This window comes from Triturus cristatus, chromosome 4_2 (assembly GCF_964204655.1).
Source record: "Triturus cristatus chromosome 4_2, aTriCri1.1, whole genome shotgun sequence".
Classification (NCBI taxonomy): Eukaryota; Metazoa; Chordata; class Amphibia; order Caudata; family Salamandridae; genus Triturus; species Triturus cristatus.
In genome coordinates this window covers 645255928-645280668 of record NC_140586.1, presented here as the reverse complement: position 1 = coordinate 645280668, position 24741 = coordinate 645255928, and the positions used below count along the sequence as shown (strand labels likewise).

At 40.5% G+C, this 24741-nt stretch overlaps 1 protein-coding gene across 1 annotated transcript in view; it reads left to right on the top strand.

The window, feature by feature from the left end:
- The window catches only part of LEPR (leptin receptor), a 943611-nt gene that overhangs the window by 254303 nt on the left and 664567 nt on the right, over positions 1-24741 (top strand). The window lies entirely within an intron of this gene.

Sequence of the window (24741 nt, the reverse complement as noted above, 5' to 3'; positions counted from 1 at the left end):
TAATAGTGTGTGCTTTGTTCTCTAATCTCATAAAGAAGTTAGTAGAGAGTGTTTAGTAATACATACATATATTTTATATATTCCTTGTATGGTTCTCCTTTCATTTGGTCATTCAGGAGTTTCTAATCTGGTAAAACAAGCTGCTTTACATTCCTTCGAGACTTAGCCTGAAGGCTGCTCTCCATAGCTACCAATAGGATAGGATAGCTTTAAATAAAGGTTTTCTTTAACCTAATCCTCAATAAGTGTTGTTTGGACTGGTACAAGGTGCCCACTTGAATTAGTGGTCAGCATATACCAGGCCTACTTCTCACACCCATCATTATCTCAGACCACACCTATATTTCATTAGCCATCACATAAACCAATGCCCAAAAACCAGATAGACTGTGGCGTCTCAACGAGACTACTAAATGACCTCAACAGCAGAGAAGAAATATGCTATGCAATTGTTCACTATTTCAAAGAGGATGCCTTTCCGGATATTTCCCCAGAAACCTCTGGGAAGCTGCAAAAGCAACAATCAGGGGCAGAATGATCAGTTTCATGACCAACAAAAACAAGACTGACAACAAAACATTAGAAGAATTAGAAACTAAAGAAAGATAGCTTGACCACCTCTTAATCTCCAAACGATCAACAAACTCAAAGCACTAAAATACCAATATAATAAACTAATATAAGAGACAGCTCACATATGGCTCAACATCAACAAAGCCGGGAAATTCCTTGCCAATGACCTATAGGTTAAAAAACAGAGGTCCTCGATTATTGCAATCAAGAGCAAATCAGGGAAAAAAGAAACTGAGACTAAGAAAATATCCAGCTGCTTTATACAGTACTACAAAGAACTATATGATCCAGATTAGCACCCAGGCATCACAGATTGCAAAAAATACCCCCACTCCTTTACTACACAGCCGGGTCCTGGGGTTTGGGGTCTCCAGGGCTGAAAATGACTTGGTGAATGGGTGGTGATTGTCCCCCTCCCCAAAAATATAAATGTTTTCCCCCAGGACCTACGCCACCCAGGAGGGCTTTGAACCAGAGCCCACACATGTTTTTTATTTTTACATTTTGCCACAGATCCCCCTCTAATTTGCAGCACATTTTGTTTTAAAGAAATCCTTTTTGGCCCCAGGTGGGGTCCCTCTGGGTCCCCCGCCCCGCCACTAGGCCTAGAGGGTTAGGGTATTCCTACACTCTTGTGTATTTTGTTTTTGTTTCTTTAGGACTTGGGACCAAGTTCGGAGTCCTATGATGGCTGCAACACCTCCTGGTTGAGGTGGTGCAGCCAATCTGATCTCAGCTTGAGATCTCTCAGGATTCTCTGAGCCTTTGAGTCCTTAGGTATACAGCATTTTTTTAGCACTAATTGCTCAAAAACTACTAAACAGGTTTACACCAAAATACAAAAGCACCCGTTCTGGACCTAGATCTAGCTTTCTGCCCATTTGGTGTAAATACGCTCAGTGGTCTAGGCTGTAGCTAAAGTTCCTGTGAGAAAATGAATGGAGAAAACCTATTTTGGGACTCCCCTTTTTTCCCAGCCCTTGCTTGATGGATCACCTGAAACTTTCCATGTGCAGTCTAGGCGAAATAGGTGCCAAAGTTTTTTGCAACACAAAAATGCATATATATATACATATATATATATATCTATATATATATATATATATAGATATATATATATATGTATATATATTACCTACTGGCGGTCGCCAGTAGGTAGTTATAGTTAGGACCCCTTTTCCATAGGAAATCCGCAACATTCTATTTTGAATAACTTTGGCGCCGGTTGACGAATCCTCGCGAATTTCTCAAAATAGGCGGGGCGCTACGCTCCGCTCCTACCCTGAAAGTCTCGGGGGGATTCGTCAAGCGGGGGCTGAGATAAAAGGGGGGTCCCAAAACGCGTTTTCCCCATGCATTTTTCCATAGGACCTTTAGAACGAGCTACAGCCCGAACGGCTGAACAGAATTACTCGAAATTTGGCAGAGAGGTAGTCCCTAGGTCAAGGAAGTGCCTTTTGTAGGTTTGGTGTAAATCTGTTCAGTAGATTCTGAGAAAATAGCCTTTAAATCAATATATATATCTGAGCCCGCTTACGGTACGCTTACCGTACGCTTACCGTAAGCGTACGGTGGCGTGCGCGAGCGCGATTCTGATTGGCTCTTAGATCTTAGTAAACATTCGAATCGGTCGAAACCAGGAAGCGGCGGCCGCCATTTTGTGCATTTCACTCTGAAAACAAAGAGTGAAAACAAGAAAAGGGGGCAATGAGGAGAGTTACAGACCCCCTAACATTTGTAAGGGGGTCAAAGAAGGACAGAAAAGTACAAAAAAAACATTTATTGATTTTTAAAAAATCACGGGGTACGCGTACGGTAAGCGTACGGTAAAAAAAATAAAATAAATAAATAAATGAAATGCAGAATTAAGAGTTTAGATATTAGGGAGCTCTAAAAAGAGCTGTTGTGTTTATGAAGTCATTTTTATAAGTGGTACTTACAAGTAAGTACCGATGCAGAGTCTAAGGTTCAAAAGGAAGACTCTGTTCCCTTCATCATTGAAGTGCACACCATCTCCTCTATAAATGTCTTGCATGTCATAACGCAAGTTGTTGTGGTAAATGGCACCCATACCATAGTCACGGAGGAAAGCAGAAACAGATTTGTTGACGTGCTTTCTTGCTTTGTCAATCTGCGGACAGAAATGATTGGACCAGTTCCATTTTTGCCTTTGGCATATGTTGGAAAACACAAAGGCAGTTTTAGGGAAAAGTGAAAACAGTTGTGCAAAGGTGTCCTTCATAAGCATTTCCAGACCTACCCCAGTCAAAGTGCCTAGGTCATTGCCACCACAGTGCACTATTATGAGGTCAGGGTGTTGGATTTGCATGAAGGATTTCACCAATGGCATCAATTGGTGCCACTTTAACCCTCTCTGACCAATCCATTTAATGTCTACATTTGGCAAAGCAAGGTCTCTCACCATATCTGTTTTCTCTGCAAACTTTTCACTCCAGAAGACATAGCTGTGCCCTACAATCCACACTGTGAACATCTTCAAAGGAGAGCTGGATGCACTCAGGAGGTGTCTTTCAGTAGAATGGCAATATGAAAAGAAAGACAGTTTGGAAATGGAGGCATACATATTTTTTTCAAAACAAAAAGAACTGATTGGCTGTTTCATACCATTCTAGAATAAAAACTAGGCTGTATGTGTAAATTAATAGAAGCATGTTTTGTATTGGTACAGAAAAATGTGTTACCAAAGAACAGTACTATGGATTTGCTGTTAGGTTTGAAAAGTCAAGCACTCTTGCTCTGTGGAATTGAAACATTGTGTGGCGAACTTCTGACCTAACTCCACACAGCAGTGTTCCATGAGCTGTTGCTATGGTAGCAGGCAGAAGTCAAGTTGGGGGAAGGGTACTAGGCAGAAGTCAAGTTGGGGGCAGGGTACTTTTGGAAAAGGGTTGGTTTTCAACCAATAGAAATGTGTGATTACATTTGAAAAAAAGGGGGAAGCACTGAGATTTGAAACTTACATGTATATGTGTGGAAAAATAGAGGGAAAGTTTGCCATTATCTGGTTCTGCTGAGAGGAGAGAGGTGAACACAACAGAGATCCTGGCTCTGATAATCTGCTGTTTGAGTGCCACATTTCTTTCACAACTAACTAATTTTAAAGGTGAGTTATGAGTTTGAGAGGGGATGTATGTGGTAACTTAAGAAATGAATAATAGAAATGGAAATTCTTTTTGTTGAAGTTGCGTTTATCATTTTCTGTTTTGGGAGAAATTTAAATGTGAGGAACATGTAAAATAATATGGACTATGTTTTCACAATAAATTATGGTGTACTGAAAAAAAAAAGAATAGTTTAAGGGTTTGAGGTTGGACTCAGTAATGCAAATACATTCAGCATCACTAAGGCTGGTTGCCCTTGCTGGAATGTAGGCAGCCACCCAGGTTACACATGGTGGTGGTCTGAAAAAGCAGTTTGGACATGTGCATTTAAGAAAATCAAAAAAGTGGTTTCATAATGTGTCAGTCTGTAAAAGTGATTTTCACTTGCCAAAAAAAGAGCAGTAAGTGTGCTTTCAAATTGGCAAAGAAATTTCGTTTTGTGACTAATGTGAAAACATGACTCTGTGTGCAAAGAGGAATTACAGGCAGAGATTTATTGCGTTTTTTTCTGGTGATTTCACAGTTGCATTAGTAGGAAAAAGGGGGAGCGATTTTTTGGGGGAAGAAGCAGACTCTTAGCACACACCCAGCTCCTTTCATGATAGACTTTGATGACTCAAAAGTTAGTGCTGATACAAACTGTGTAAAGGAGTATAATAGATTAAGAAGAAGCTATGCTCCTCATTTAGGTCAGTATCCTGTGTTAGAGAAACGTGTAGTTTCTCGTAAAAGAAAAAATGAGAATATCTGTAATGAAGATGTAGAGAAGAGGAAAAAAAAGAGGAGTGATGTAATTGCAAGCAAAAATAAAAAGGAAAATGAAGAACAGGTTGTAGGATGTCATTTTGAAAATAGCTCTGGTGTCAACTGCTACGCAAATGTAGTGCTGAATGTTGCATTTTATCTGGAAAGTTTGCAAGAGCAGATAATAGTAAATCAGGGAAAAAGATTCTGTTCAGAGCTGAGTCTCCTTTTTCAAAAGCTGAGTAAAGATAAAACTCAAATAGAAAGTGCTACTGAAATTAGAAAACTTTTAGATGTATGTTCAGGACGAACACAGTTTTCTCAAAATGTACAGCAAGACGCACAGGAATTTTTGATGTATTTTCTTCAGGTAGTGGAAGAAGAAGGAGTTCCCATTGACATTTTTTTTGGTCTCTCTTCTAAATGGGAACATAGTTGTGATAATTGTTATAATATATGTGGCTCTAATGTTGATAATGAAAAGTTTATTTATTTGACATTGCCAGAAAGTAAAACAGTTACTTTTGCAAAATTAGTTAAAGATGCTAATCATAGCATGAAATGTGGTGAGTGTAAATCTGACATGTTTTCAACATTAATTTTAAAGGAATACGGACAGTATGTAATTTTAATGATGCAACGATGTAGAGCTGATGGTTCAAAATTGGATACTTTAATAAAGAAGTTTACAGGACAGCAATTATCAATTTCAGGAAAAACTTTTGTAACTGTTGCAATAATTTTCCATGATGGACCTACTGTTACTTCTGGACATTACACAGTTTATCTTAAATGTGAAAAAGGTTGGACACTGTGTAATGATTCCCAATTGATTTTCAAACAACGTTTGCCTTTTGATTTAGCAAATTCCTATCTAATCTTCCTGAAACCTAAATTTTAGACAGATTTGGCAAGATCTGGACAAAATAATTTTACCATTTTACTGGATTACCATTGCAATTTTGTAGAAAAAAGATTTTTTAAATTATCATTTGGCCTAATGGAAAGATAACCAATTGTAATGTGGACTTTTTAAATTTTTAATGAAACTTTGAAAAACCAATAATTTAGAGATAATCGGTAACATCTGCACAATTTAAATTTTGGAATGTTATTGGACTGCCATTGGAATTTTTTTCAAAAATGATTTAAAAAATTACTATTTGGCCATGCGGAAAAGTAACCAATTCTATTGTGGACTTAATAAATTATTCCAAAAATTTTCGTGAACCAAAATGTAACAGAGAATCGGTGAGATCTGGACAAATTAAACTTTAGAATTTTATTTGATTACTGTTGGAAATTTATTCCCAAAAAATTTTTTAAATTACTATTTGGCCTAAAGGAAATGGAATCAGATGTATTGTGGAGTTATTTGAGATATAATATTGTGATTATACTTCTGAAACAAACATATCAGACGGTATTTTAAAGAAATAACTATTGGTATTAGATGATATTTTTTTAGAATATTATGCATTTCTATAATGTTAAGTTTAAGTAAAAAGAGATTCTGGGCTTTTTTATTACAATCTTTGTGATTGTTATTTTTTTTTGCCCGCTGTAAAATGATGAATGCAATTGCTTTCACAATTTATAGTGAAATGCAATATATTCTGAAAACAGCAAAAATAAGGCAAAAATATTTTTGGGAAAAAAATGTAAATATGTGTACTGTATTATAAAATGTTTTAAAAATATTAATACTTTTTTCTTTTTTTTCAGATTCATATAGAAAATTTTCGAAAACTAGAACCATTTTTAAAGCTATTTTTAAAAAAAACAAATGAATAAATATTTTTTTGAGTGAGTATGGTAAGTCAATAATAATAATTGTAGTCTCTCAAGGACCTTGTAATGTGATAATTGATTTTTAGTGTTTTTTAAAAAAAAAAAAAAAAAGTACGCGCACCGTACGCGTACGGTAAAAAAAAAAAAAAAAAGTTTTTAAAAACATATGTAAAAAAAAGATGAAAGATAAGGTTGGCTCTTAAAAGAACCGTTGTGTTCATGCAGGGACAGAGGAAAGAAAGCATGGGAAAATTATTCAAAGCGACAAATGTGCTGATCTATTTTGTTGTTCACTAGGGAAACTCTGGTCTCCCTATGGCAAATTAGATCTTGACAAAAGGCGCATCGAATATCAACCCTTCGAAATCGAGGGTTCATTTCCAGAGGGCCAGCAAAAGGAGATTCTCCCCCCACAGATGAAGGGCTCACCTGACCTGCAGAAGAAGGAGTCAGCTCTGCAGATGATGGTCCAGGCTGAGCTGCTGTGGATGTACTTGCTTGTCTTTCTGAAGAGTTACCTCCAAAAAGATGACCATGTGTCCTTTTGTGTACATCCTTGAGGTGTCTCTTCATGGTGTGATTCCCAAAGGAATACTTCCTGTCAGGATTACCTCTAGAAAGTACACGCTGACACAGCCTGCAAGTTACTAAGGGTGCATTCACCTTTTGCTGGCCTTCAGGAAAAGTAAAATAATCCCATACATAAGAGGGCTTTTGTTTCCTCGATCTCTGCCTCAAGACAGTGCTGCTAGTGCTAGCCTCACTCTCAGAAGAGCTCTGCTGTTCTGCCATCGTATCCCAAAGACAAACCAGCTCCTTCTCCTAAGGGATCACAAGCAGAAATGAGGGGAATGGGTGTGGTGTAGGAGAGTTCTAGAACTGAAAGTAGTTTCAACCAATCAAAAGTTGTGTTTCATGATCACATGACCTACCGTACGCTTACGGTACGCTTACGGCAAAAGTGCGCATGCGCGTAAAAAAGACACGCGCTTGCGCGCATGCGCATAACAGACACTACCCGACACTTCCGCGTAACGTGCGCGTGTAGCGTACACGCGTACGCGTCCCACGCGGAGTACGCGCGGCTACGCAAATTGCGTAACTATACGCAAGCAGCGTGGATAAATAACGGACGTAGCGTAAACCGTACGCTTACCGTGAGCTTACGGTACGCGTACTAAAAAAATAATAAAAAAAATAGAAAAAAAGTACTGCAAATAAATTTTACATGTTTATTTTAAAAAATATATTAAAAAAAACATATTAAAGAATTTTAAAAATTTAATCATAGTCTTTATAAAAGGTAAGAAAATTAAAATAAAAATATGTTAGAAAAAATAGAAGAAAAAAAAAAAATTAGCATTTAAAAAACCTTGCAAATTCACTGAAAAAACCATGGGTTTCACACACGTTATAGTTAGGACTTAGCATTTAAAAAACCTTAGAAATTCAGTGAAAAAACCATAGGTTTCACACACGTTATAGTTAGGAATTAGCATTTAAAAAACCTTAGAAATTCAGTGAAAAAAACCATAGGTTTCACACATGTTATAGTTAGCTGGACATTTTACTCGTAAAAAACCATTGAAATTGCCACGTTATAGTTAGTTCAGCTAACTATAACTCACGCGCCCGCAATGCACTGCTGATGACGTCACATATTACATCACTCATGACATGGTCAGTGACATCACTCATGACATCACTGATGACATCTCAAATGACATCACTGATGACATCATCCTTGTGATAGAGTGGTAGACCTCCTCTCACCCTAATATAACCTTTGATACACACATACAAAAATAGAGACTAAAATTTACAAAAGAATGGACATGCCAATAACAGTTACAACAACCTCTTCAGTAATTCTAAGATCCACATACACATCCATACATTCACCAACAGTTCAATACAGTCACTCATACATGTACTCACTTATCATATGTACTCATACACCTATACATCCTGTTACACAATGCCACTTATCCATAGAGCTACTCACACACATAGTCACCCATGCTAATAAAGAATAAAACATACATTTACTTGCATATACAGTTATTCACACACCACCACACTTACTTCTACGGAAACTTACACATACTTAGTCTTTTAAACAATCACTTATAGAAACACATACTTATTCATACAAGAACTCTTCCAATGTCTCACTCTCACATATACTCACTTATTTACACCAATAGTCACATATACTAGTTTAAAACATATGTAGTTACTCATAAAGACACTATTGAGACAGTCATTCACTCACTAACACACCCATACACACACTCATCCACCCATACAGTCCTGCACACATGCTGTCTTCAACATATACAAAGAGTGAGCCACTCATTCATGCACCTATGCACTACGTAATACCCGCCACCGAACCATGAAGACACTCAGACTGATACTCAAAAAACCAACTAATAATCCATATAGACACCCATGTAGCTACTCACCAACCCATGCAGCCACATATACACAAAGTGAGAGACTGATACAGATATTTCCATATTTAAACATTACTCACTAAGCCATGTATTCACTATGATACACTTAATCAGTCAGCTACACAATCAATTTTTCAAAAACAAATCATCCATTTAGACACTTATATACCCATTTATTCTTCCATCGACCTTGAGATATACATAAATAAAACATATTTAATTTTCAGGAAAACACACATTCACTGGATGATGTCATCAGTGATGTCATTTGAGATGTCATCAGTGATGTCATGAGTGATGTCACTGACCATGTCATGAGTGATGTAATATGTGACGTCATCAGCAGTGCATTGCGGGCGCGCGAGTTATAGTTAGCTGAACTAACTATAACGTGGCAATTTCAATGGTTTTTTACGAGTAAAATGTCCAGCTAACTATAACATGTGTGAAACCTATGGTTTTTTTCACTGAATTTCTAAGGTTTTTTAAATGCTAATTCCTAACTATAACGTGTGTGAAACCTATGGTTTTTTCACTGAATATATATATATATATATATATATATATATTCACTGAACAAAACATAGGTTTCAGGGGCATTATAGTTAGTTGGTGAATGAGTGGATGTGTGTGTAGATCTTGGAATTACTTAATAGGTGTTGTAACTGGTATTGGTATGTCCATTGTTTTGAAAATGTTAATTTGTATTTTTGAGTGTGTGTATCAAAGGTTATATTAGGGTGAGGTCTGCCACTCTATCACAAGGATGATGTCATCAGTGATGTCATTTGAGATGTCATCAGTGATGTCATGAGTGATGTCACTGACCATGTCATGAGTGATGTAATATGTGACGTCATCAGCAGTGCATTGCGGGCACGCGAGTTATAATTAGCTGAACTAACTATAACGGGGGAATTTCTATGGTTTTGTACGAGTGAAATGTCCAACTAACTATAACGCCCCTGAAACCTATGGTTTTTTCAGTGAATTTCTAAGGTTTTTTAAAGGCTAATTTCTAACTATAACGTGCCTGAAACCTTAAGGTTTTTTCAGTGAATATATCTATATTTATTATACCATGTATACATGTGAAAATGTCTCGTCCGCCTGTTTACCTTGGTGGCACAGAAAAAATGGGTGGAACTGACGTCAGCATGCCGACGAGGTCCTCTTATGGCTCCGATGACGTCATATGGTGTCGCGAGCGGAGCCATGCTATTATGACGTCCTCGTCGACGTACGAGAGCTAGGAAAAAAATTCAGTGGAATGCTGGTGCAGGGGATATTCACCTAAGTGTTCAGGCTAGTCCTTTGGGAGCAACTGTTTATGTTGCCACTCCAGAAACCGAAACCAGTGTTCTGAGAGCAGAGGCCCTGCAGATGGCACACGAGGTGGGGTGCCCAGTCGTGTGCACTGGCGGGGCATCGAAGTGACAAGCACCACAACCCACCACAAAAAAGGTAACGAGGGCACTGAATAACACAGGATCATCTCTGTATCTGGCAGGAACAACAAAGTTAAAATGCCCAGTACCAAAATGTAGAATTAGTGCTACAATGGTCTTCAAGAGGACCTGCGATGCCGCTTCTGCCTCTCGTACCCCCTGGAGGCGGCACATGGGTCACGCGGTACGGTCATATTGCAGTGGGACGCACACTCGTTGACCTCTCATGGCACTGCTCCACACTTCAGGGAGGACGCTTTCCATTAGCTATGTTTCTGATGACGTGTCGCGCTGGCCCGGTCCAATAACAGAACTCCTTTAGATCCAAACAGACTCTTCCACTTTCTCACCGGAAGTGGAACCAGGCCACGCGGACACTTTCACAATACAACAGCTAGGAATGCACTTTTCAGTAAAAAAAACACATTCCTTCCTCCTGATTAATCAAATAAACGTCTCACTGAAGAACAGGGGCCAGCTTCGATTGGTAAACAGCCGTTACAACAACTTTTTTACTTCACGATACCATTACAACGCATGCGTTACCACGCATGCGTTGTACATCGCAAAGTCATTACTACACATTTTTTTTAATGCATGGTCATTTACCACGCATGCCTTTACAACAAATTTTGTTGTAAAGGTATGTATGCTAAATGACCATGCATTCTAAAAAACATGTAGATGATCCACGTTGTTGGAAGGAAACAGAGGCTGTTCCGTTTCCTCACAACGACGTGCACCGCCCCTCAGAGACGACGTGAAGCAGGAACCACGAGGAGAGAGGAACCACGAGGAGTGAGAGGTAAGGGGGATGGGGCATGGGGTGTTTTTTTTTCTAGGGTTTAGGGTAGTGCAGTGGTGTTTGGGTAGTGTAGGGGGTCGTGCTGGGGGTAGTGTTTTAGGGTTTAGGGTAGTGCAGTGGTGTTTGGGTAGTGTAGGGGGTCATGCTGGGGTAGAGTTTTAGGGTTTAGGTTAGTGTACTAGTGTACTAGTGTAGTGGGTCGTGCTGGGGGTAGTGTTTTAGGGTTTAGGGTAGTGCAGTGGTGTATGGGTAGTGTAGGGGGTCATGCTGGGGTAGTGTTTTAGGGTTTAGGGTAGAGCAGTCGTGTTTGAGTAGTGTAGGGGGTCATGCTGGTGGTAGTGTTTTAAGGTTTAGGGTAGTGCAGTGGTGTTTGTGCAGTGTAGGGGGTCGAGCTGGGGTAGTGTTTAATGGCTTTCTGCAGTGGTGTTTGGGTAGTGTAGGGGGTCGTGCTGGGGGTAGATGTAGGGTTTAGGGTAGTGCAGTGGTGTTTGGGTAGTGTAGGGAGTCATGCTGGTGGTAGTGTTTTAGGGATTAGGGTAGTGCAGTGGTGTGTGTGTAGTGTAGGGGGTTGTGCTGGGGGTAGTGTTGTAGGGTTTATGGTAGTGCAGTGGTGTTTGGGTAGTGTAGGGGTAGTGCTGGGGTAGTGTTTTAGGGTTTAGGGTAGTGCAGTGGTGTTTGTGTAGTGTAGGGGGTAGTGTTTTAGGGTTTAGGGTAGTGCAGTGGTGTTTGTGTACTGTAGGGGGTCGGGCTGGGTTCTAGTGTTTTAGGGTTTAGGGTAGTGCAGTGGTGTTTGTGTATTGTAGGGGTCATGGACACACACTCCAGGATCGCACTGTTGAAATTTTAATGACACAAACGGCAACACGTTTCAACCTTGGTGATTTGCATGTGTAGTCAAACAGCTTATAAAATGAGTATTACGTAAAGAACATGAAAACAGACTACATGGTTCCTGTGAACCCATAGTAATTCATATGACTTATCTACATGATTTCACTTATATACTTGATAATTATACACCCATTCACACACCCACTGAGAGACTTATACATCTGCTCACATATCTACTCAGATACTTATGCACCTACACACACACCCACTCAGCTACGCATGGACCAACTTAAAGACTCAATCAGAGATTCATGCACCCACATACAGACCCCCTCAGAGACACACCCTCTTACACACTGATGTAACAACTCCCAGAGTCTTTCAGACAGTTTTGCACCTTCTGCGAGAATAATGTAGAGACTCAAGAATAGAGTCACAAACTCATTCAAAGACTCATGGACCCACTCACTTACCCTCTCAGACACTGTTACATCTATGCAGAGATCCACTAATGCAGCTGTGTATCCACTCAGTTACAGACTCACTCAGAGACTGATGCACCCAGTTAGAGATCCACTCAAACACTTGTACACCCACTCAGAGCCTCAAACAAGCAGTTACTTCAGCAAATAAGAAATCCTAAAGTTTATTTTCACTGCATTACCATTATCTACTGCTATCAACTAAACACGCTGGAGGAACAATCACAATAGCACACTTTCAGACACACAAGGTCATTGGACACATTCTATTAGTGTTCGCTACACTATTGTACTGTAGGAGATGCTCTATACATTAACTGTACTTGGTAGCACTTACTATTTAGCCATTAAAAATTAGTGCAGTTGGAAGGAGGTGTTGCACAAAACGGTTGGCTGTTCTTGGATGCTTAGAGAGGCAGGATTCTTCTAGATACAATAATAATTTTGGAGACATTAAATTTCAACTGGTTACACTTATGAAATACAAATGATGAAACTGTTCAAAGTTCCTGAAAATAAAGTTAGAATTAAAGGGATGTTAAAATTGGGAAACATATTTTAAAAACCTATGAATTTCACTGAAAAAAACAAAGGTTACAGTGACGTTATAGTTAGGAAATAGAAAAAAAACCCTTAGAAATTCACTGCAAAAAAAGCAAAGATTACAGGGTCATTACAGTTGGCTGACATTTTCCTTGTACAAAAGCAGAGAAATTCAGCATTTAGTCGCTTAACTAACGGTAACTCACGCCCCTGCAATGCACTGCTTATGACCCCACATATTACTTATTACATATCAGTTATGACATGGTCAGTGACCTCACTGATGACATCACTGATGACATCTCAATTGACGGTGGCTCATCTCGCAATCCACTGTTGCCTGATTATATGCTGGAGCTTCAGACAGCCTGCCTCTGGTACCCGTCCCTCCCTCCCAGGTAGCATGAGAGGTATGGGCATTCTTCAGTAGTACATCACAAAGTGAGACCCTGGTTGACAAAGTGATGCTGAATGCTCAGTTCGGATTTGTACTAGTCGTGTTCCCTCCCTGTGAAGGCTCCAAGCATTGCAATTGCAAACCTCGATAAGTTAAAATATGGTCTGAATAAATATAGAAATATATTATAATATTTCTCATGCATTTCCTATCAAGTCATATTTTGTATATGTGTACACAAATACATGATTTTCTTCAACAGTTAACCTAACAAATATAGTTTGCTTACATAACGGTTACAGATGCTGCTTCAAGTAAATGTTTGATGAACATGCAGAATGTGTTGCTATTAGTGGGGAAAACTTCTGTTTAAACAGCCTTTTCTTTCAGCAAAAAGACTCTGCCTACTGCTGATGCTTCTGGAAACACTAAGCACTCAACAGGACTGGCCGGATCCAATTTCGGGGGCAGACACTGTCAGACATGGCTGATGGGATCTGACCCAAACAAGACAATGGATGATAGGGGCTGAACCATAGTGCAAACTCTGTGTGTTGTACACAAGTGGTCTTCGCAAGACCTCAAGAGGATTTAGGTAATTGGGAATAAGTCTAGGGTTCGGAATCATCCGGATATTGGGGTGTGAGGTTAAAAATAGAAATAAGACAAGTTTAAGTGTCTTTGTGAGGCTGTGGATGTTCTCATGGAGTGAGGAATTATTTATACGAATGGAGATAAAACGAGTAATTTTGATGCGACACTGATCTAATTAGGTAACATTTATCATATATTTATGATTATGATTACCTACTTTGACTGACCTTCACTTTCACTTTATTTTTTAACTCATGGTATGTTTTAGTTCTTTCGCTGGATCGCGAGTACATAAGCACAGGAATTTCCGGAATATTGCAAGTTGATGAATTTTTATTTTTTATTCAAAGAAACTTTTATACGTGCAAAGAGTGAGAGTTTTTTAAATGTTGTCCGCATATACCTGTCACTGTATGCTATTGCCATTGCATAAAAGATGTTCTTGTTTTTAAAATTGTCAGCATGCTGACACCATATGGACTCAGATCCTGTTATTGAGGAGAGGACTGTGACCCATAACAGAGACATGACAATGTTTTAAATCAACTTCTGTTAAAACACCCCGGAGATTATGTGAATTCTGCACACAGGGGAGTCTTAAAATATGTTAACAAAAAGTGTGTACATTCTGTGCGCAGCACAGCATGCAACAGTATTTTGAATTACTTCCCTCTTGCAGATACAGAAAAGTCTAATGCTAATGACTACTTTTAGAAAACATTTATTCCTGATCTGTCTCTGACAATTATGATAAAGATTTGTTTTTCTGAGCTGCCACGAGAGATTTGAACAAACAGACATTTAATTTGGTAAGGTTTTTGCCCAAGAGACAACCGAAAAGTATGCAGCTGGCAGGACACTCTGTTTAGAAAATCCTGCCCAAGAGACTGTCAGTCAGTGCTGCCTTTGGCTTGCCTATGTGAATCCTTGTGGTTTCATAACAATGTTTTCTCTTATTTTGTGCAGTGGATGTGACATGCCGCTCTAATGTCTCATTACAAATAAGTTAGTAATTCGCATCTTCTCTGCGGATATTGTGCCCCAGTATTCCACTTCTCTTCTGAGCGCTCACTTCCCTCGTATTTCAACTTTCAAGCCTCCTACAGCAATAACTTCACGTCCCAGACACGCAAAGGAAGATTCTACTTATATGCTGTACTAACCACAACATTTGAACAGTGTTTGAAGAAAATCAACCTCCTTAGAAAAACCAATTTCTTTTTCTATATTTATCTGCATTTCGAACTTTGTTTGGAGTGGCTGGCTGTCTTGCTTAAAGTGTCGATTCTAATGGATTGTGGGAAGGTTGCTGCAGCAAAAATTGCATTACATAGCTCACTTGGAGTACTGCAGCCCACATATTATTACACTTTGTAGTAGGCATCATCTAGATCCACACCTTTATGTGCAACAACTTTTCTGCAATGCGTACCGAACATACAGTCTATGTATGTGTTGTCAATGAGCACTTTTCATGTATAAGCAACAGTGTGTATAATTACATCACAGTACACCGGATTATTTATTGATTCACTGAAAGTTGAAATCAATCTTTTGTTCTCTTTATTGCTGTTTGTGTATAGGTCCTAGAGTGTCTTGGGACTCTTGCCGTTGTACTACCGAATATACATATATAATGTATGTAACATATATGCGTGGAGCACACTCCAACAAACCACCTACTGACTTGCAGTTCATGTTTCTCTTTACACTCGGAATTATGGGCTTTGCTGTTCATGTACTTTTGGTCATTCTTGTAAAATACACTTAATGTAATTTCTGATATGCATTTTCCTCTAGTTGGAGCTCATGAGATCTAATCAACACTACACTAAGGCTGTGTGTTGCCCCTGAACCCAGGCCATAATGCCTTATTTGGTTTTCAATTCAGACTCTAATGATTGATGCCACCTTTGCTTCAAGTAGAGTACGACTTTTGAGAACGATTGATCCATCGTGCTTTAGATACATTCAAGCCGTCTAGTTGTTGGATGGTTGTGTGTGTTTAATGCACTGTGATAATGGACTGGCAACCAGTCATTATGTAGAATGTTAAGATCCAAATATTAATAGACTTTCACATCTCTTATGTCTCACTCTCATAATCTAGGAGCTCCCCTCTAAACCACATACCTTTTTGAAAGTACCTTCTTTTTTGCTATGTTTATGTTCTTGTATCAGCTGTAAATGATCAGAGGTGACCTACTAATGTGACATCTTTTGCTACAGTAATCACAGACATCATTTATTTTTTATGTTATTGAAAATGTGGAGCTTCCTAAAAGTATGTTTATTGTTAAACAATTTGACAGAGCAATTGCATAAAGGAGTAGGCAACATCAGGGATATACCAGACAAAACATTCCTATTTCACAAATAGAAGTCGCAGGTCAGACCCTCTGACACCCGAGACCCCATTTGGGTGTACTGAAAGAAGAGAGCCTAGGAGATAGGGAGAGACAAGAACAGGAGGAACTCTTTTGGATTCCATCTAATGGGTACAAATTGCCGTAACTGAAGGACGCTTCCCTCACAGTTATGAGATATGATTGACAACATCAGAATCAACAGCCACTGTGTTGAGTGGATTCACCCATTAACTATCCGTTCTGGCCTTAAGGCCGCATGACATAATGTTGGATCACTCCCTCAAAATTACCAGAGATTAATCTACTATTGAGCGACCTTCACCTAGATGTGTTTTTATGTTAGCAATCTGGTTACATTCTGCCTCTAACCCTGCAATCGCTGATGCACCGCAGCTCGCCAGAGCAGGAGAGAAAGCATAGGAGAAAGGTCAGATATTTTCTTTAAAGCACAATTAATGTAAAGACAGGCTTAACAACCGTAAAAAAGTGTAGTGAAGTGCTTTCTAAACACCTAGGGCCTCATTACGATGTGGAGCAGAAAGGCTCTGAACGGCATTCGGTTTGTCCGAATCTGTTTCGGAGTCTTCTTTCCAACCGACTCGAAAACATTTCTGACCAACTGATTACTGTGGTGGGAAATGGTTTTGACTCGCGTCCGAATGGCATTCAGAGAAACCGAGTTGGTTGGAGCCGACTTATATGGCTCTACAGACCACGTTTCCGACAAATCAATTATGTTGTCGATTTCAGATAGCCTTTCCGAATCAGTTTCTCCGACACGGATCGGCTGTCAGAATCCAACTTTGGGGACCTGTAGCAGGCCTCCCTTCACAGGGAGGCCTCCGGTTGGGCCCCATGGGGGTACCCAAGTGACCCAACTTTCCAACCATGCACAGTGTGGCAGGCACCATGGAGTGCCCGCCACAGGATGCAAGGTTTTCCGCAGCCACCCCTTTCTTCAATGGGAGCCTGAGTTGACCGTTGGAACACAGGGGTGTTCGGAAACATCATAATAGGTCGGACTCCCCAAATCCGATTCGGTCACAAACCATTCCGAGTCTGAGTCGGTGTGAATGCTTTCCGACCGACATCGTAATGAGGCCCCTAGTCATTGCTTTACACTGGAGTCCAATTATAGACCTACATATTTGCTATCCACCATTGCCAAAGTAGGGGAAAAATATCAGACAGATTGGCTTTCCAGCCATTTACATTGGCAAAATCTACTCAATGCAATACAGACTAATTTCCACCTAGGCGTGGGTCCAGAGACAAATTTGTGTTGACCGTGGATGTTCTCAGGATAAGCCTGGATGTGGGGCATCATGCAGGGCTCATTATACTGGATTTGTGCGCTGGCTTTACTCTCTTGATTATTTCATCCATATTGACTGTCAGATGGCTGTATTATTAAAGGGAACTGCTCGTGTGTAGTTTTCTGCTTTTTTCATTTTGGCATAGTCAGAAATTGACACTTTTCTCCTTGAGGTCCAAGCTCGACACAGTGAGGTGCAGAGTCTCTCAGGGATCTTCATTGTCTCTGATCTTGTTTAACATCTACATGTGGACTTTGAGCAATATCATCAAATCCTTTGACTTAGTCTGAAACTCTTATGGACACCAAGCTTACCTTTTGTCTGTATCACCCCGTAATCTCCACTCTTGCCTCCTGGCCTTTCAAACCTGGATGAGCAAGAATATGCTCAAGCTGAATGCCAACTTGGAATTTCAGCTTCTGGTACAACTGTTTGAGAGTCCTGCCCTATCCTGTCAGTCTGATTAAGAATCTTGACTTTTAAATGGACAAAGAGTTGCTGCTGGAAAAGCAAGTAAACTCAATTGGATGGCTCTTCCCAACTAGCTCTCCTCTCCTTTTGCTTGACTTGAAGAGTTGCTGGCCCAATAAATGTAAATGTCTTCCCATTCTCATACACCTTCAGTCTATTCATCTACCACAGGGAAATCAGCTATTTCTTTACAGTCTCTTGATTTTATCTCCTCTTCAGGGTGACATGAAACTGAGAAAATGTGGATCTTTGTCTCACTGGAAGTTCGTTAGACTCCTCGCTTTCCCTGCAGCCTTAATACGCAGGGTACACTGCCTGGAGTGACCCATTCCATAATCAACACACCCATCCCAGTATCTTTGCCTGAGGACTCTTTCTCAGAGACCCAAGCAGCTTCCACAAAAGTCATTGTTTTACTGCCTCCCCCAATGGCACCTCATTTAAATTAAAGCATTGTCCTCTGTCTATTGCAGGTCAGGGAGTTGGGGATTCTCAATGTATTTCACATCAGACAGCTGCATTACTCAAACCTCCAAGATATGTTCCTAATTTGCTCGACATTCCACTTTGAGTTCAATTGGGCAATCGAAGTGCAGACCTAGCCTCACTGTCCCACAGTGTTTTATCTGTCAGCCAAATAAAAAATATTTTATTTCCAAGAAATCCATTCTTACAGAAATATTGCACATTACCCAATTCATTAATATAAACAATTACAAGAGTCATAAAATCATTAGTTCACAGCTCACATATGAATCAATTTAACCAACACATAATTTCGGCTAATAGTAATATAAGCATTTAAAATTTCCCAACACTAAAACTCAATAGAAGGTCAACAGCTCAAAATCCTGCATATATTAAAAATGCATTAGAAATAAAGTGCCAAAATAACCGGCAGCATGTCACTCGTTTTTCTCAAGTAAAACATTATAAAGTGCAGTATGCATAGCAGCTTATCACAATCACATGAGGCTCTCTTAATGAACCTTATTGATAGGGTCAAATTTCCAATCTCCGGTAAGACTTTGTTGGTGCATCTTCTTAATGCGGCAGGCATTTGCTTACCAATTGAAGGCCCCACAATACCAGCCCTAGAGGAGTGCCAACCTAAATCTTAAAACACTAAGAGGAGGGAAGTCTAAAATAGGATATTGTGATTTTACGCAGGCATTGACCACTGGTGATTGCTATATCATGATATCTGAGGCCACATATCAAATTAAACCCATTACTTTAGACTGTATCTCATATTTTATAAAACAGGGCCTTTCCTCTAGGAAGAATACACTGTCCAAAAACAGGTGGCTCACTGAATATTTCCTACCCTGCTTACAGGGGCATTGACCATGATTCTCGGCTATTACAGTTTTTATCCCTGATATTCGCCAACCAGAGTCAATTCCCACCCTCAGGCACAGACTTTTCTTTCGTAGAAATGTATTTGGAGTTTGTTATAAGTACGGGAAGAAGCCAATATTCTCCTGGGAAACTAGAAAGGGGGTAACTGAACTCTTGGTCTTAGGATACTGGAGGTCCTCCCTCCAGCTGGATTCATTCGCATATTGCCTTGGGGTATTTATTTTACTGATTATGACTGCTTTGCAAACTTCAATGAGCACATCAGAGACTCCCTGGTCCTTTAATATTACTGTCACAGGGTTCCTCTTACTAGGGAAAATTGACAATATCGCAGGTACAATTAACACTGACAGTTTATCGCCAAGGACCACATTTTCTAATTGAAAAATAAAAACATATGGCTACGGCATCTGTCAGTGCACTCCAGGCTACGGTTCTCAACTCCCGCATTACAGCTTGGATCATCTCATTTTTAGGTAAATCGAGAAGCAATAACAAGGAATTGCCTTTTAAGGTTTTCTATGAGACCTGTCTATCCATTGGCAGCACCTCCCCTCCATAAAGAGCCCGCGGGATTAGCTTGCCCTGTATGACTTTACTTAGTGGATCAAAGGTATAGCTGACATATATACAATTAAAACTTTTCAGGCCAGTGTTTTCTCTGACATTGAGACTCTTTTAGTCACAGATACCTCTTCTCTCCTGCCCTTACACATAACATCGGTTTCTCCAGTAAATGTTTCAATAATTTAAACCTGAGCTCAACACCTAGTTGCTATGGGACAGAGCAGGCATGCTTAACTTAAGAACATGCATAAGGCATTTAGAAGTACTAAAACAGTTACAAAGTCAAAAATTCAACACAATAAAATCATTCTCAAATTGACAAGAATAGAAAATAATTTAATGAACAACCTGACACCAAAACGAAAAAAATCTTGTACGGAGAACTAGAGATATGATATTTTAAAGTTTCAGATAAAAATAGTACCAAAAGGTTTTGGAGGGCGGGTTACATACAGAAACCAGGTTTGACCTGTTTGGAAGTTTTAACTTCTGACTTAGTCTCTGAAATGGAAGTTAAAAACCTCAGTTGGGAAAGGCAGCAGTCTGTGGCTGAGAAGGGCTCCTCAAGGCTGGATAGCCATTGGACGAGGTCCCGATGAAAACCCTGACTTTTAGCCAGAAAGTTCAGAGCGAGAGAAGTTAAAAATTTGTGCACAAGGCAAATTCTTTGCCAGCTAGATATTTTTGACGCCTTCGCCTGGTGTAAATGTCTGTGGTTGAATATTTTGGAACCTTTGACCTGTTAAGATTTCTGATTTTGGACTTTGTAACTTTTTAGAGCTTTGGAGTCCTTCAGTAAGCAAGGCTGCAAGCCATAGCCAAACAGGGCTCAGCGAGGCCAGATACCCTTTCTACAAAATCCACATGAAACTGATTTGCAGCTGCGAAAAAGCTCTGAATCTTTGACCCAGTGACAACGCACCTTCTTCGGATTGACTTGGTGGGGTTTTACCAGTCTTCTGAGGTCTTTGGAGCCAAACAGTTTCTAATTCCCAGTTTTTTCAGAATGTAAGGAGTACTCATTGACACAGCCAGCCAAGGGTTCCAGGACCTCAAGAACAGCACTTGGTGGTCAAGACTTACTCTAGCAGACGTCACTAGCCAGGGTCCATAGCAGGTTCACTTGGAACAGGCCAGCTGGGCTCTTCAAAGAAAGGGATTTCCTGAAGCTTTTTCTACCCCTGTAGCTTAACAAGGAGGTCAGCTACCTGACCCTTGGATTCCACTTTTTGTCCTGAGTACAAGTGGGAGTAGGACCAGCTCTTAAGGTCTCCTCACGGGTGTCAACAGCAGGTACAGTCGCTCTTTTGTCTTCCATAGGTCCAGCAGTGTTCTGAAGAAGTCACTCAGGGGTGCCACATTTATGCCTGACACTAGCTTGTGGAAAGGGAGACACAAGGCCCCTTCCTGACCAATAGGAAAAAAGCTCCCAGTGGTAGCCCTATTCGCTTTTGCAGCAGTTCCTATTTGCCTTACAGTGACCAATTGCACGTTGCACCTTTTTACCTAAATCCAACATGCCACAACCCTTCTCCTTCTGTGCAGAGCTTATGTGCCCACCCTAGAGGTATAACAAGGGAAATTATTTACCCCTCCTCTGTCATCACTTCAAACTGGTTCTCGGGGCAGCCCCTCTCCCATTAGGATGGTGCCTTCCTGACTGGGGAAACAAAGAAGTTCCATGCCCAGGTGTCAGCTAACATTTGCCTGTGACTGCAGAGGCCTCTTTGAAGTTAGTCAAAATCCTGGGCACAGCTCAGATGGTCATCCTTCCAGAGGAACAGAAACACTTCCCCACACTCGAGGCTATTTTAACATCAAACCCCTATGTCCATGACGCTCATGCAATCAGTAAGCAAGAAGTTCAATAGCTAAAGCAAATACCAAGGGTGAGAGGAGACAACCCTGTTCACCTCATAAACAAAGGTAAAAAGCCATTCACACAAACTTTGGCTGTAGGGTTAGCATAAGGGGAAGCCAAGGTCAGTTTGACAGGTCTACTTTACTGCTTAAGACTGCCATGGCCATGCTACAGTGGTAGGCTTGCAATCATGTTTGCACTGTCATTGTAGTGAGTGACACAATGGGTCCAGAGTCCACTAGTGGCATTTAACTTAGAGGCCCTGAGTACACTTTATACCATATAGAAGGGACCTATATTTAAGTTAAAAATGCCAGTTAGGAAAATAACCAGTTTCTACACATTTTAGGGGTCAGAGCACATACACCTGGTAAGCAGAGTCCCAGTGCACAGAGTAAAAATAAAAGCAGCAATAGTCCACAAAAATTGAGGTGTTCATTATTATTACTAATTCTCCCTGAGTCAGTGTCATCCCAGTGGCCCCCTCACTTCTAATCATTTTAGGCCTCTCTGCTGACACTACTTAAGCTGCAGTCAGCATTAGATGGTAAACCATTTCTCTCTTCCCTTTGTGCAATTAATACCAAGCCCAATCATGCTCCTTAATAGATGTAGGTTCATTCATTTATGTTACACTCTTTTCTTGCAGTTTTGGGCACAAGTGAGTTAACATTCATAACAAAACCTCAACAGAAAAGCTAAGAAAAAAAAGCAAATATATAAATTGGCCTAAAACTCAATAATTGTACTTGCACAGGCATGTATCACTTTAGCATACAACATACACCTTTAAAGTTAAAAAGTATTGAATCAGTAAGCATACTCAAAACACATAGCGTCTCTGCTATGTAGTTAATAAGCATGACATGACAGCGAAACAAGTGTGTGGTAAATTTCAGCTCCTTACCTCGGCAAGTGTGATGGACCAGAGGGAGGGGAGTACACCTCAGTGGTCATCAACTGTGTCATGCATTCTGAGAGTGGACTCCAGATGTTCCTTGGTCCCATCCTTGGGGCCTGTGGGGAGGTGTAATTTTCAGTTAATTCATTACAGAATATGTTATCTTGTAGCCATTCTCAATACCTGGGACAGGGCCCTTCAACCAAGCCCTGACAACCCGGTGCCAGGCAAGCAGAAGTAGGATGGCCTCTAGCTTCCTTTTGGAGCAATAAATATCAACAATATAAGTCTAAAAGTAGGGAAAGGGGTTCATTCACATGGGAACTGTATAGCTGCAGTCTCGCCAATGGATATTGAATATTCAGACCTAAAAACTTTAATAGATGCAAAGGTGTATACAGAGTGCAGGACTTGTAGAACATCAGGTACATTCAGGGGATCAAGTTGGATATATTTGGGGCAGTCGCTGAGGGTTATAGTAGACCAGAATTATGAAGTCAAAATGTATCTGTCTCCGCTTTTGGTTTATATGAAATTCATAAATTTCCTCGCAACACTGTCCTCAAAGTTTACTGGGAAAGGACACTTCCAGGTCACGCTCCCAGCGTCCCCTGACGGACTCAGCAGTGGCAGGCAGCATAGGCTCTGTCATTTCATATAGCTGTTTAACACAATCTAGTGCAATGAGTGGTGGATGCATGTCGCAATCTACAGCGTTTACAACGATCCAATGTATCGGTTTCACCCTAAATTGCTCCAATGTGAGAAACTTGCCATCCAAAAATAGTTGAGCCAATTTTCTGATACCAAGCATCAGCAGTGTAGTGGTTACTGTTTTGTTCAATCGTGAGGGACTGAGTAGGATTATAGATAATGGGTGTTTCAGAGGAGTAGACTCGAGGCAATCTAGTTCCATTTCAACTACGCAATTATTTGAAGTAGCCCTTCCGGGTTTTAGTCTGTTGGCCAGGACTCACACTAAAATGTTCTTGTCCTTATTCATAAGAGAGAACGGTCAGTACGAGGCAATTACTTTAACCTGTTTTACGATCATTGAAATCAAGGTGTCTTTTGTGATGGGGTAGAGTACCATATTCAAGGACATCTTGAAATAATTCCAGCAGCCAGGGGGCTAGGATATCTTTATGTTCTTTGTAAAATTCAATTGTGAGGCCATCAGAGTTGGGAGCCTTACCATTAAAAGAGCAACTCTGTTCTCACCAATGCTTGTTCACCTACTCAGTCTTAAGTTTTCATTCCAGACTCCCCAGTGCACTTTTTGTTCCTTGTTACATTTACAGGTTAAGCCCCACTTTACTTGCTCAATAAGTGTTGTCAATCTAGTGGTGTGGTTATGCGGAAGTCTCAGCTTACAATCAATCAATCAATCAGTGGTTTATAGAGTGCACTACTCACCCGTTAGGGTCTCAAGGCATGGCGGGGGGGCTCTGATGGGTTCATTCGAAGAGCCAGGTCTTGAGGTCTTTCCTGAATTGGTTAAGTGTAGGGCTTCGCCGGATGTGAAGGGGGGGGAGATTGTTCCAGGTCTTGGCTGCAAGGTGGGAGAAGGACCTTCCACCTGCTCTGTTTCTGTAGAAGCGTGGGATGGTGGCTAGGGAGAGGGCGGCTGAGCAGAGGTTTCTCTTGGGGCGTGGAAGCAGAGGCGGTTGTTGAGGTATTGTGGTCCGATACTGTGGAGGACATTATATGCATGCGTGAGCAGCTTGAAAGTTATTCTTCTTTCGACGGGGAGCCAGTGAAGGTCGCAGAGGTGTTGGGTGATGTTGTTGTGCCGTGAGATGTGGAGCATTAGTCTTGCTGCAGGGTTCTGGACGATCTGGAGTTTGCGGAGGAGTTTTTGTTGATTTCAGCATAGAGGGCATTGCCGTAGTTCAGTCTACTGGTGATGAGGGCGTGAGTGACCCTTTTCCTGGAATCAGGGGGTATCCATTTGAATGTTTTACATAGTATACGGAGGGTGTTGAAGCATGCAGAGGAGATGGCATTGATCTGGCAATTCATAGTGAGCGATGAGTCCAGTATGATGCCGAGGTTACGTGCATTGTCTGTCAAGGTGGGTGTGCTCCTGAGGGTGGGGAGCCACC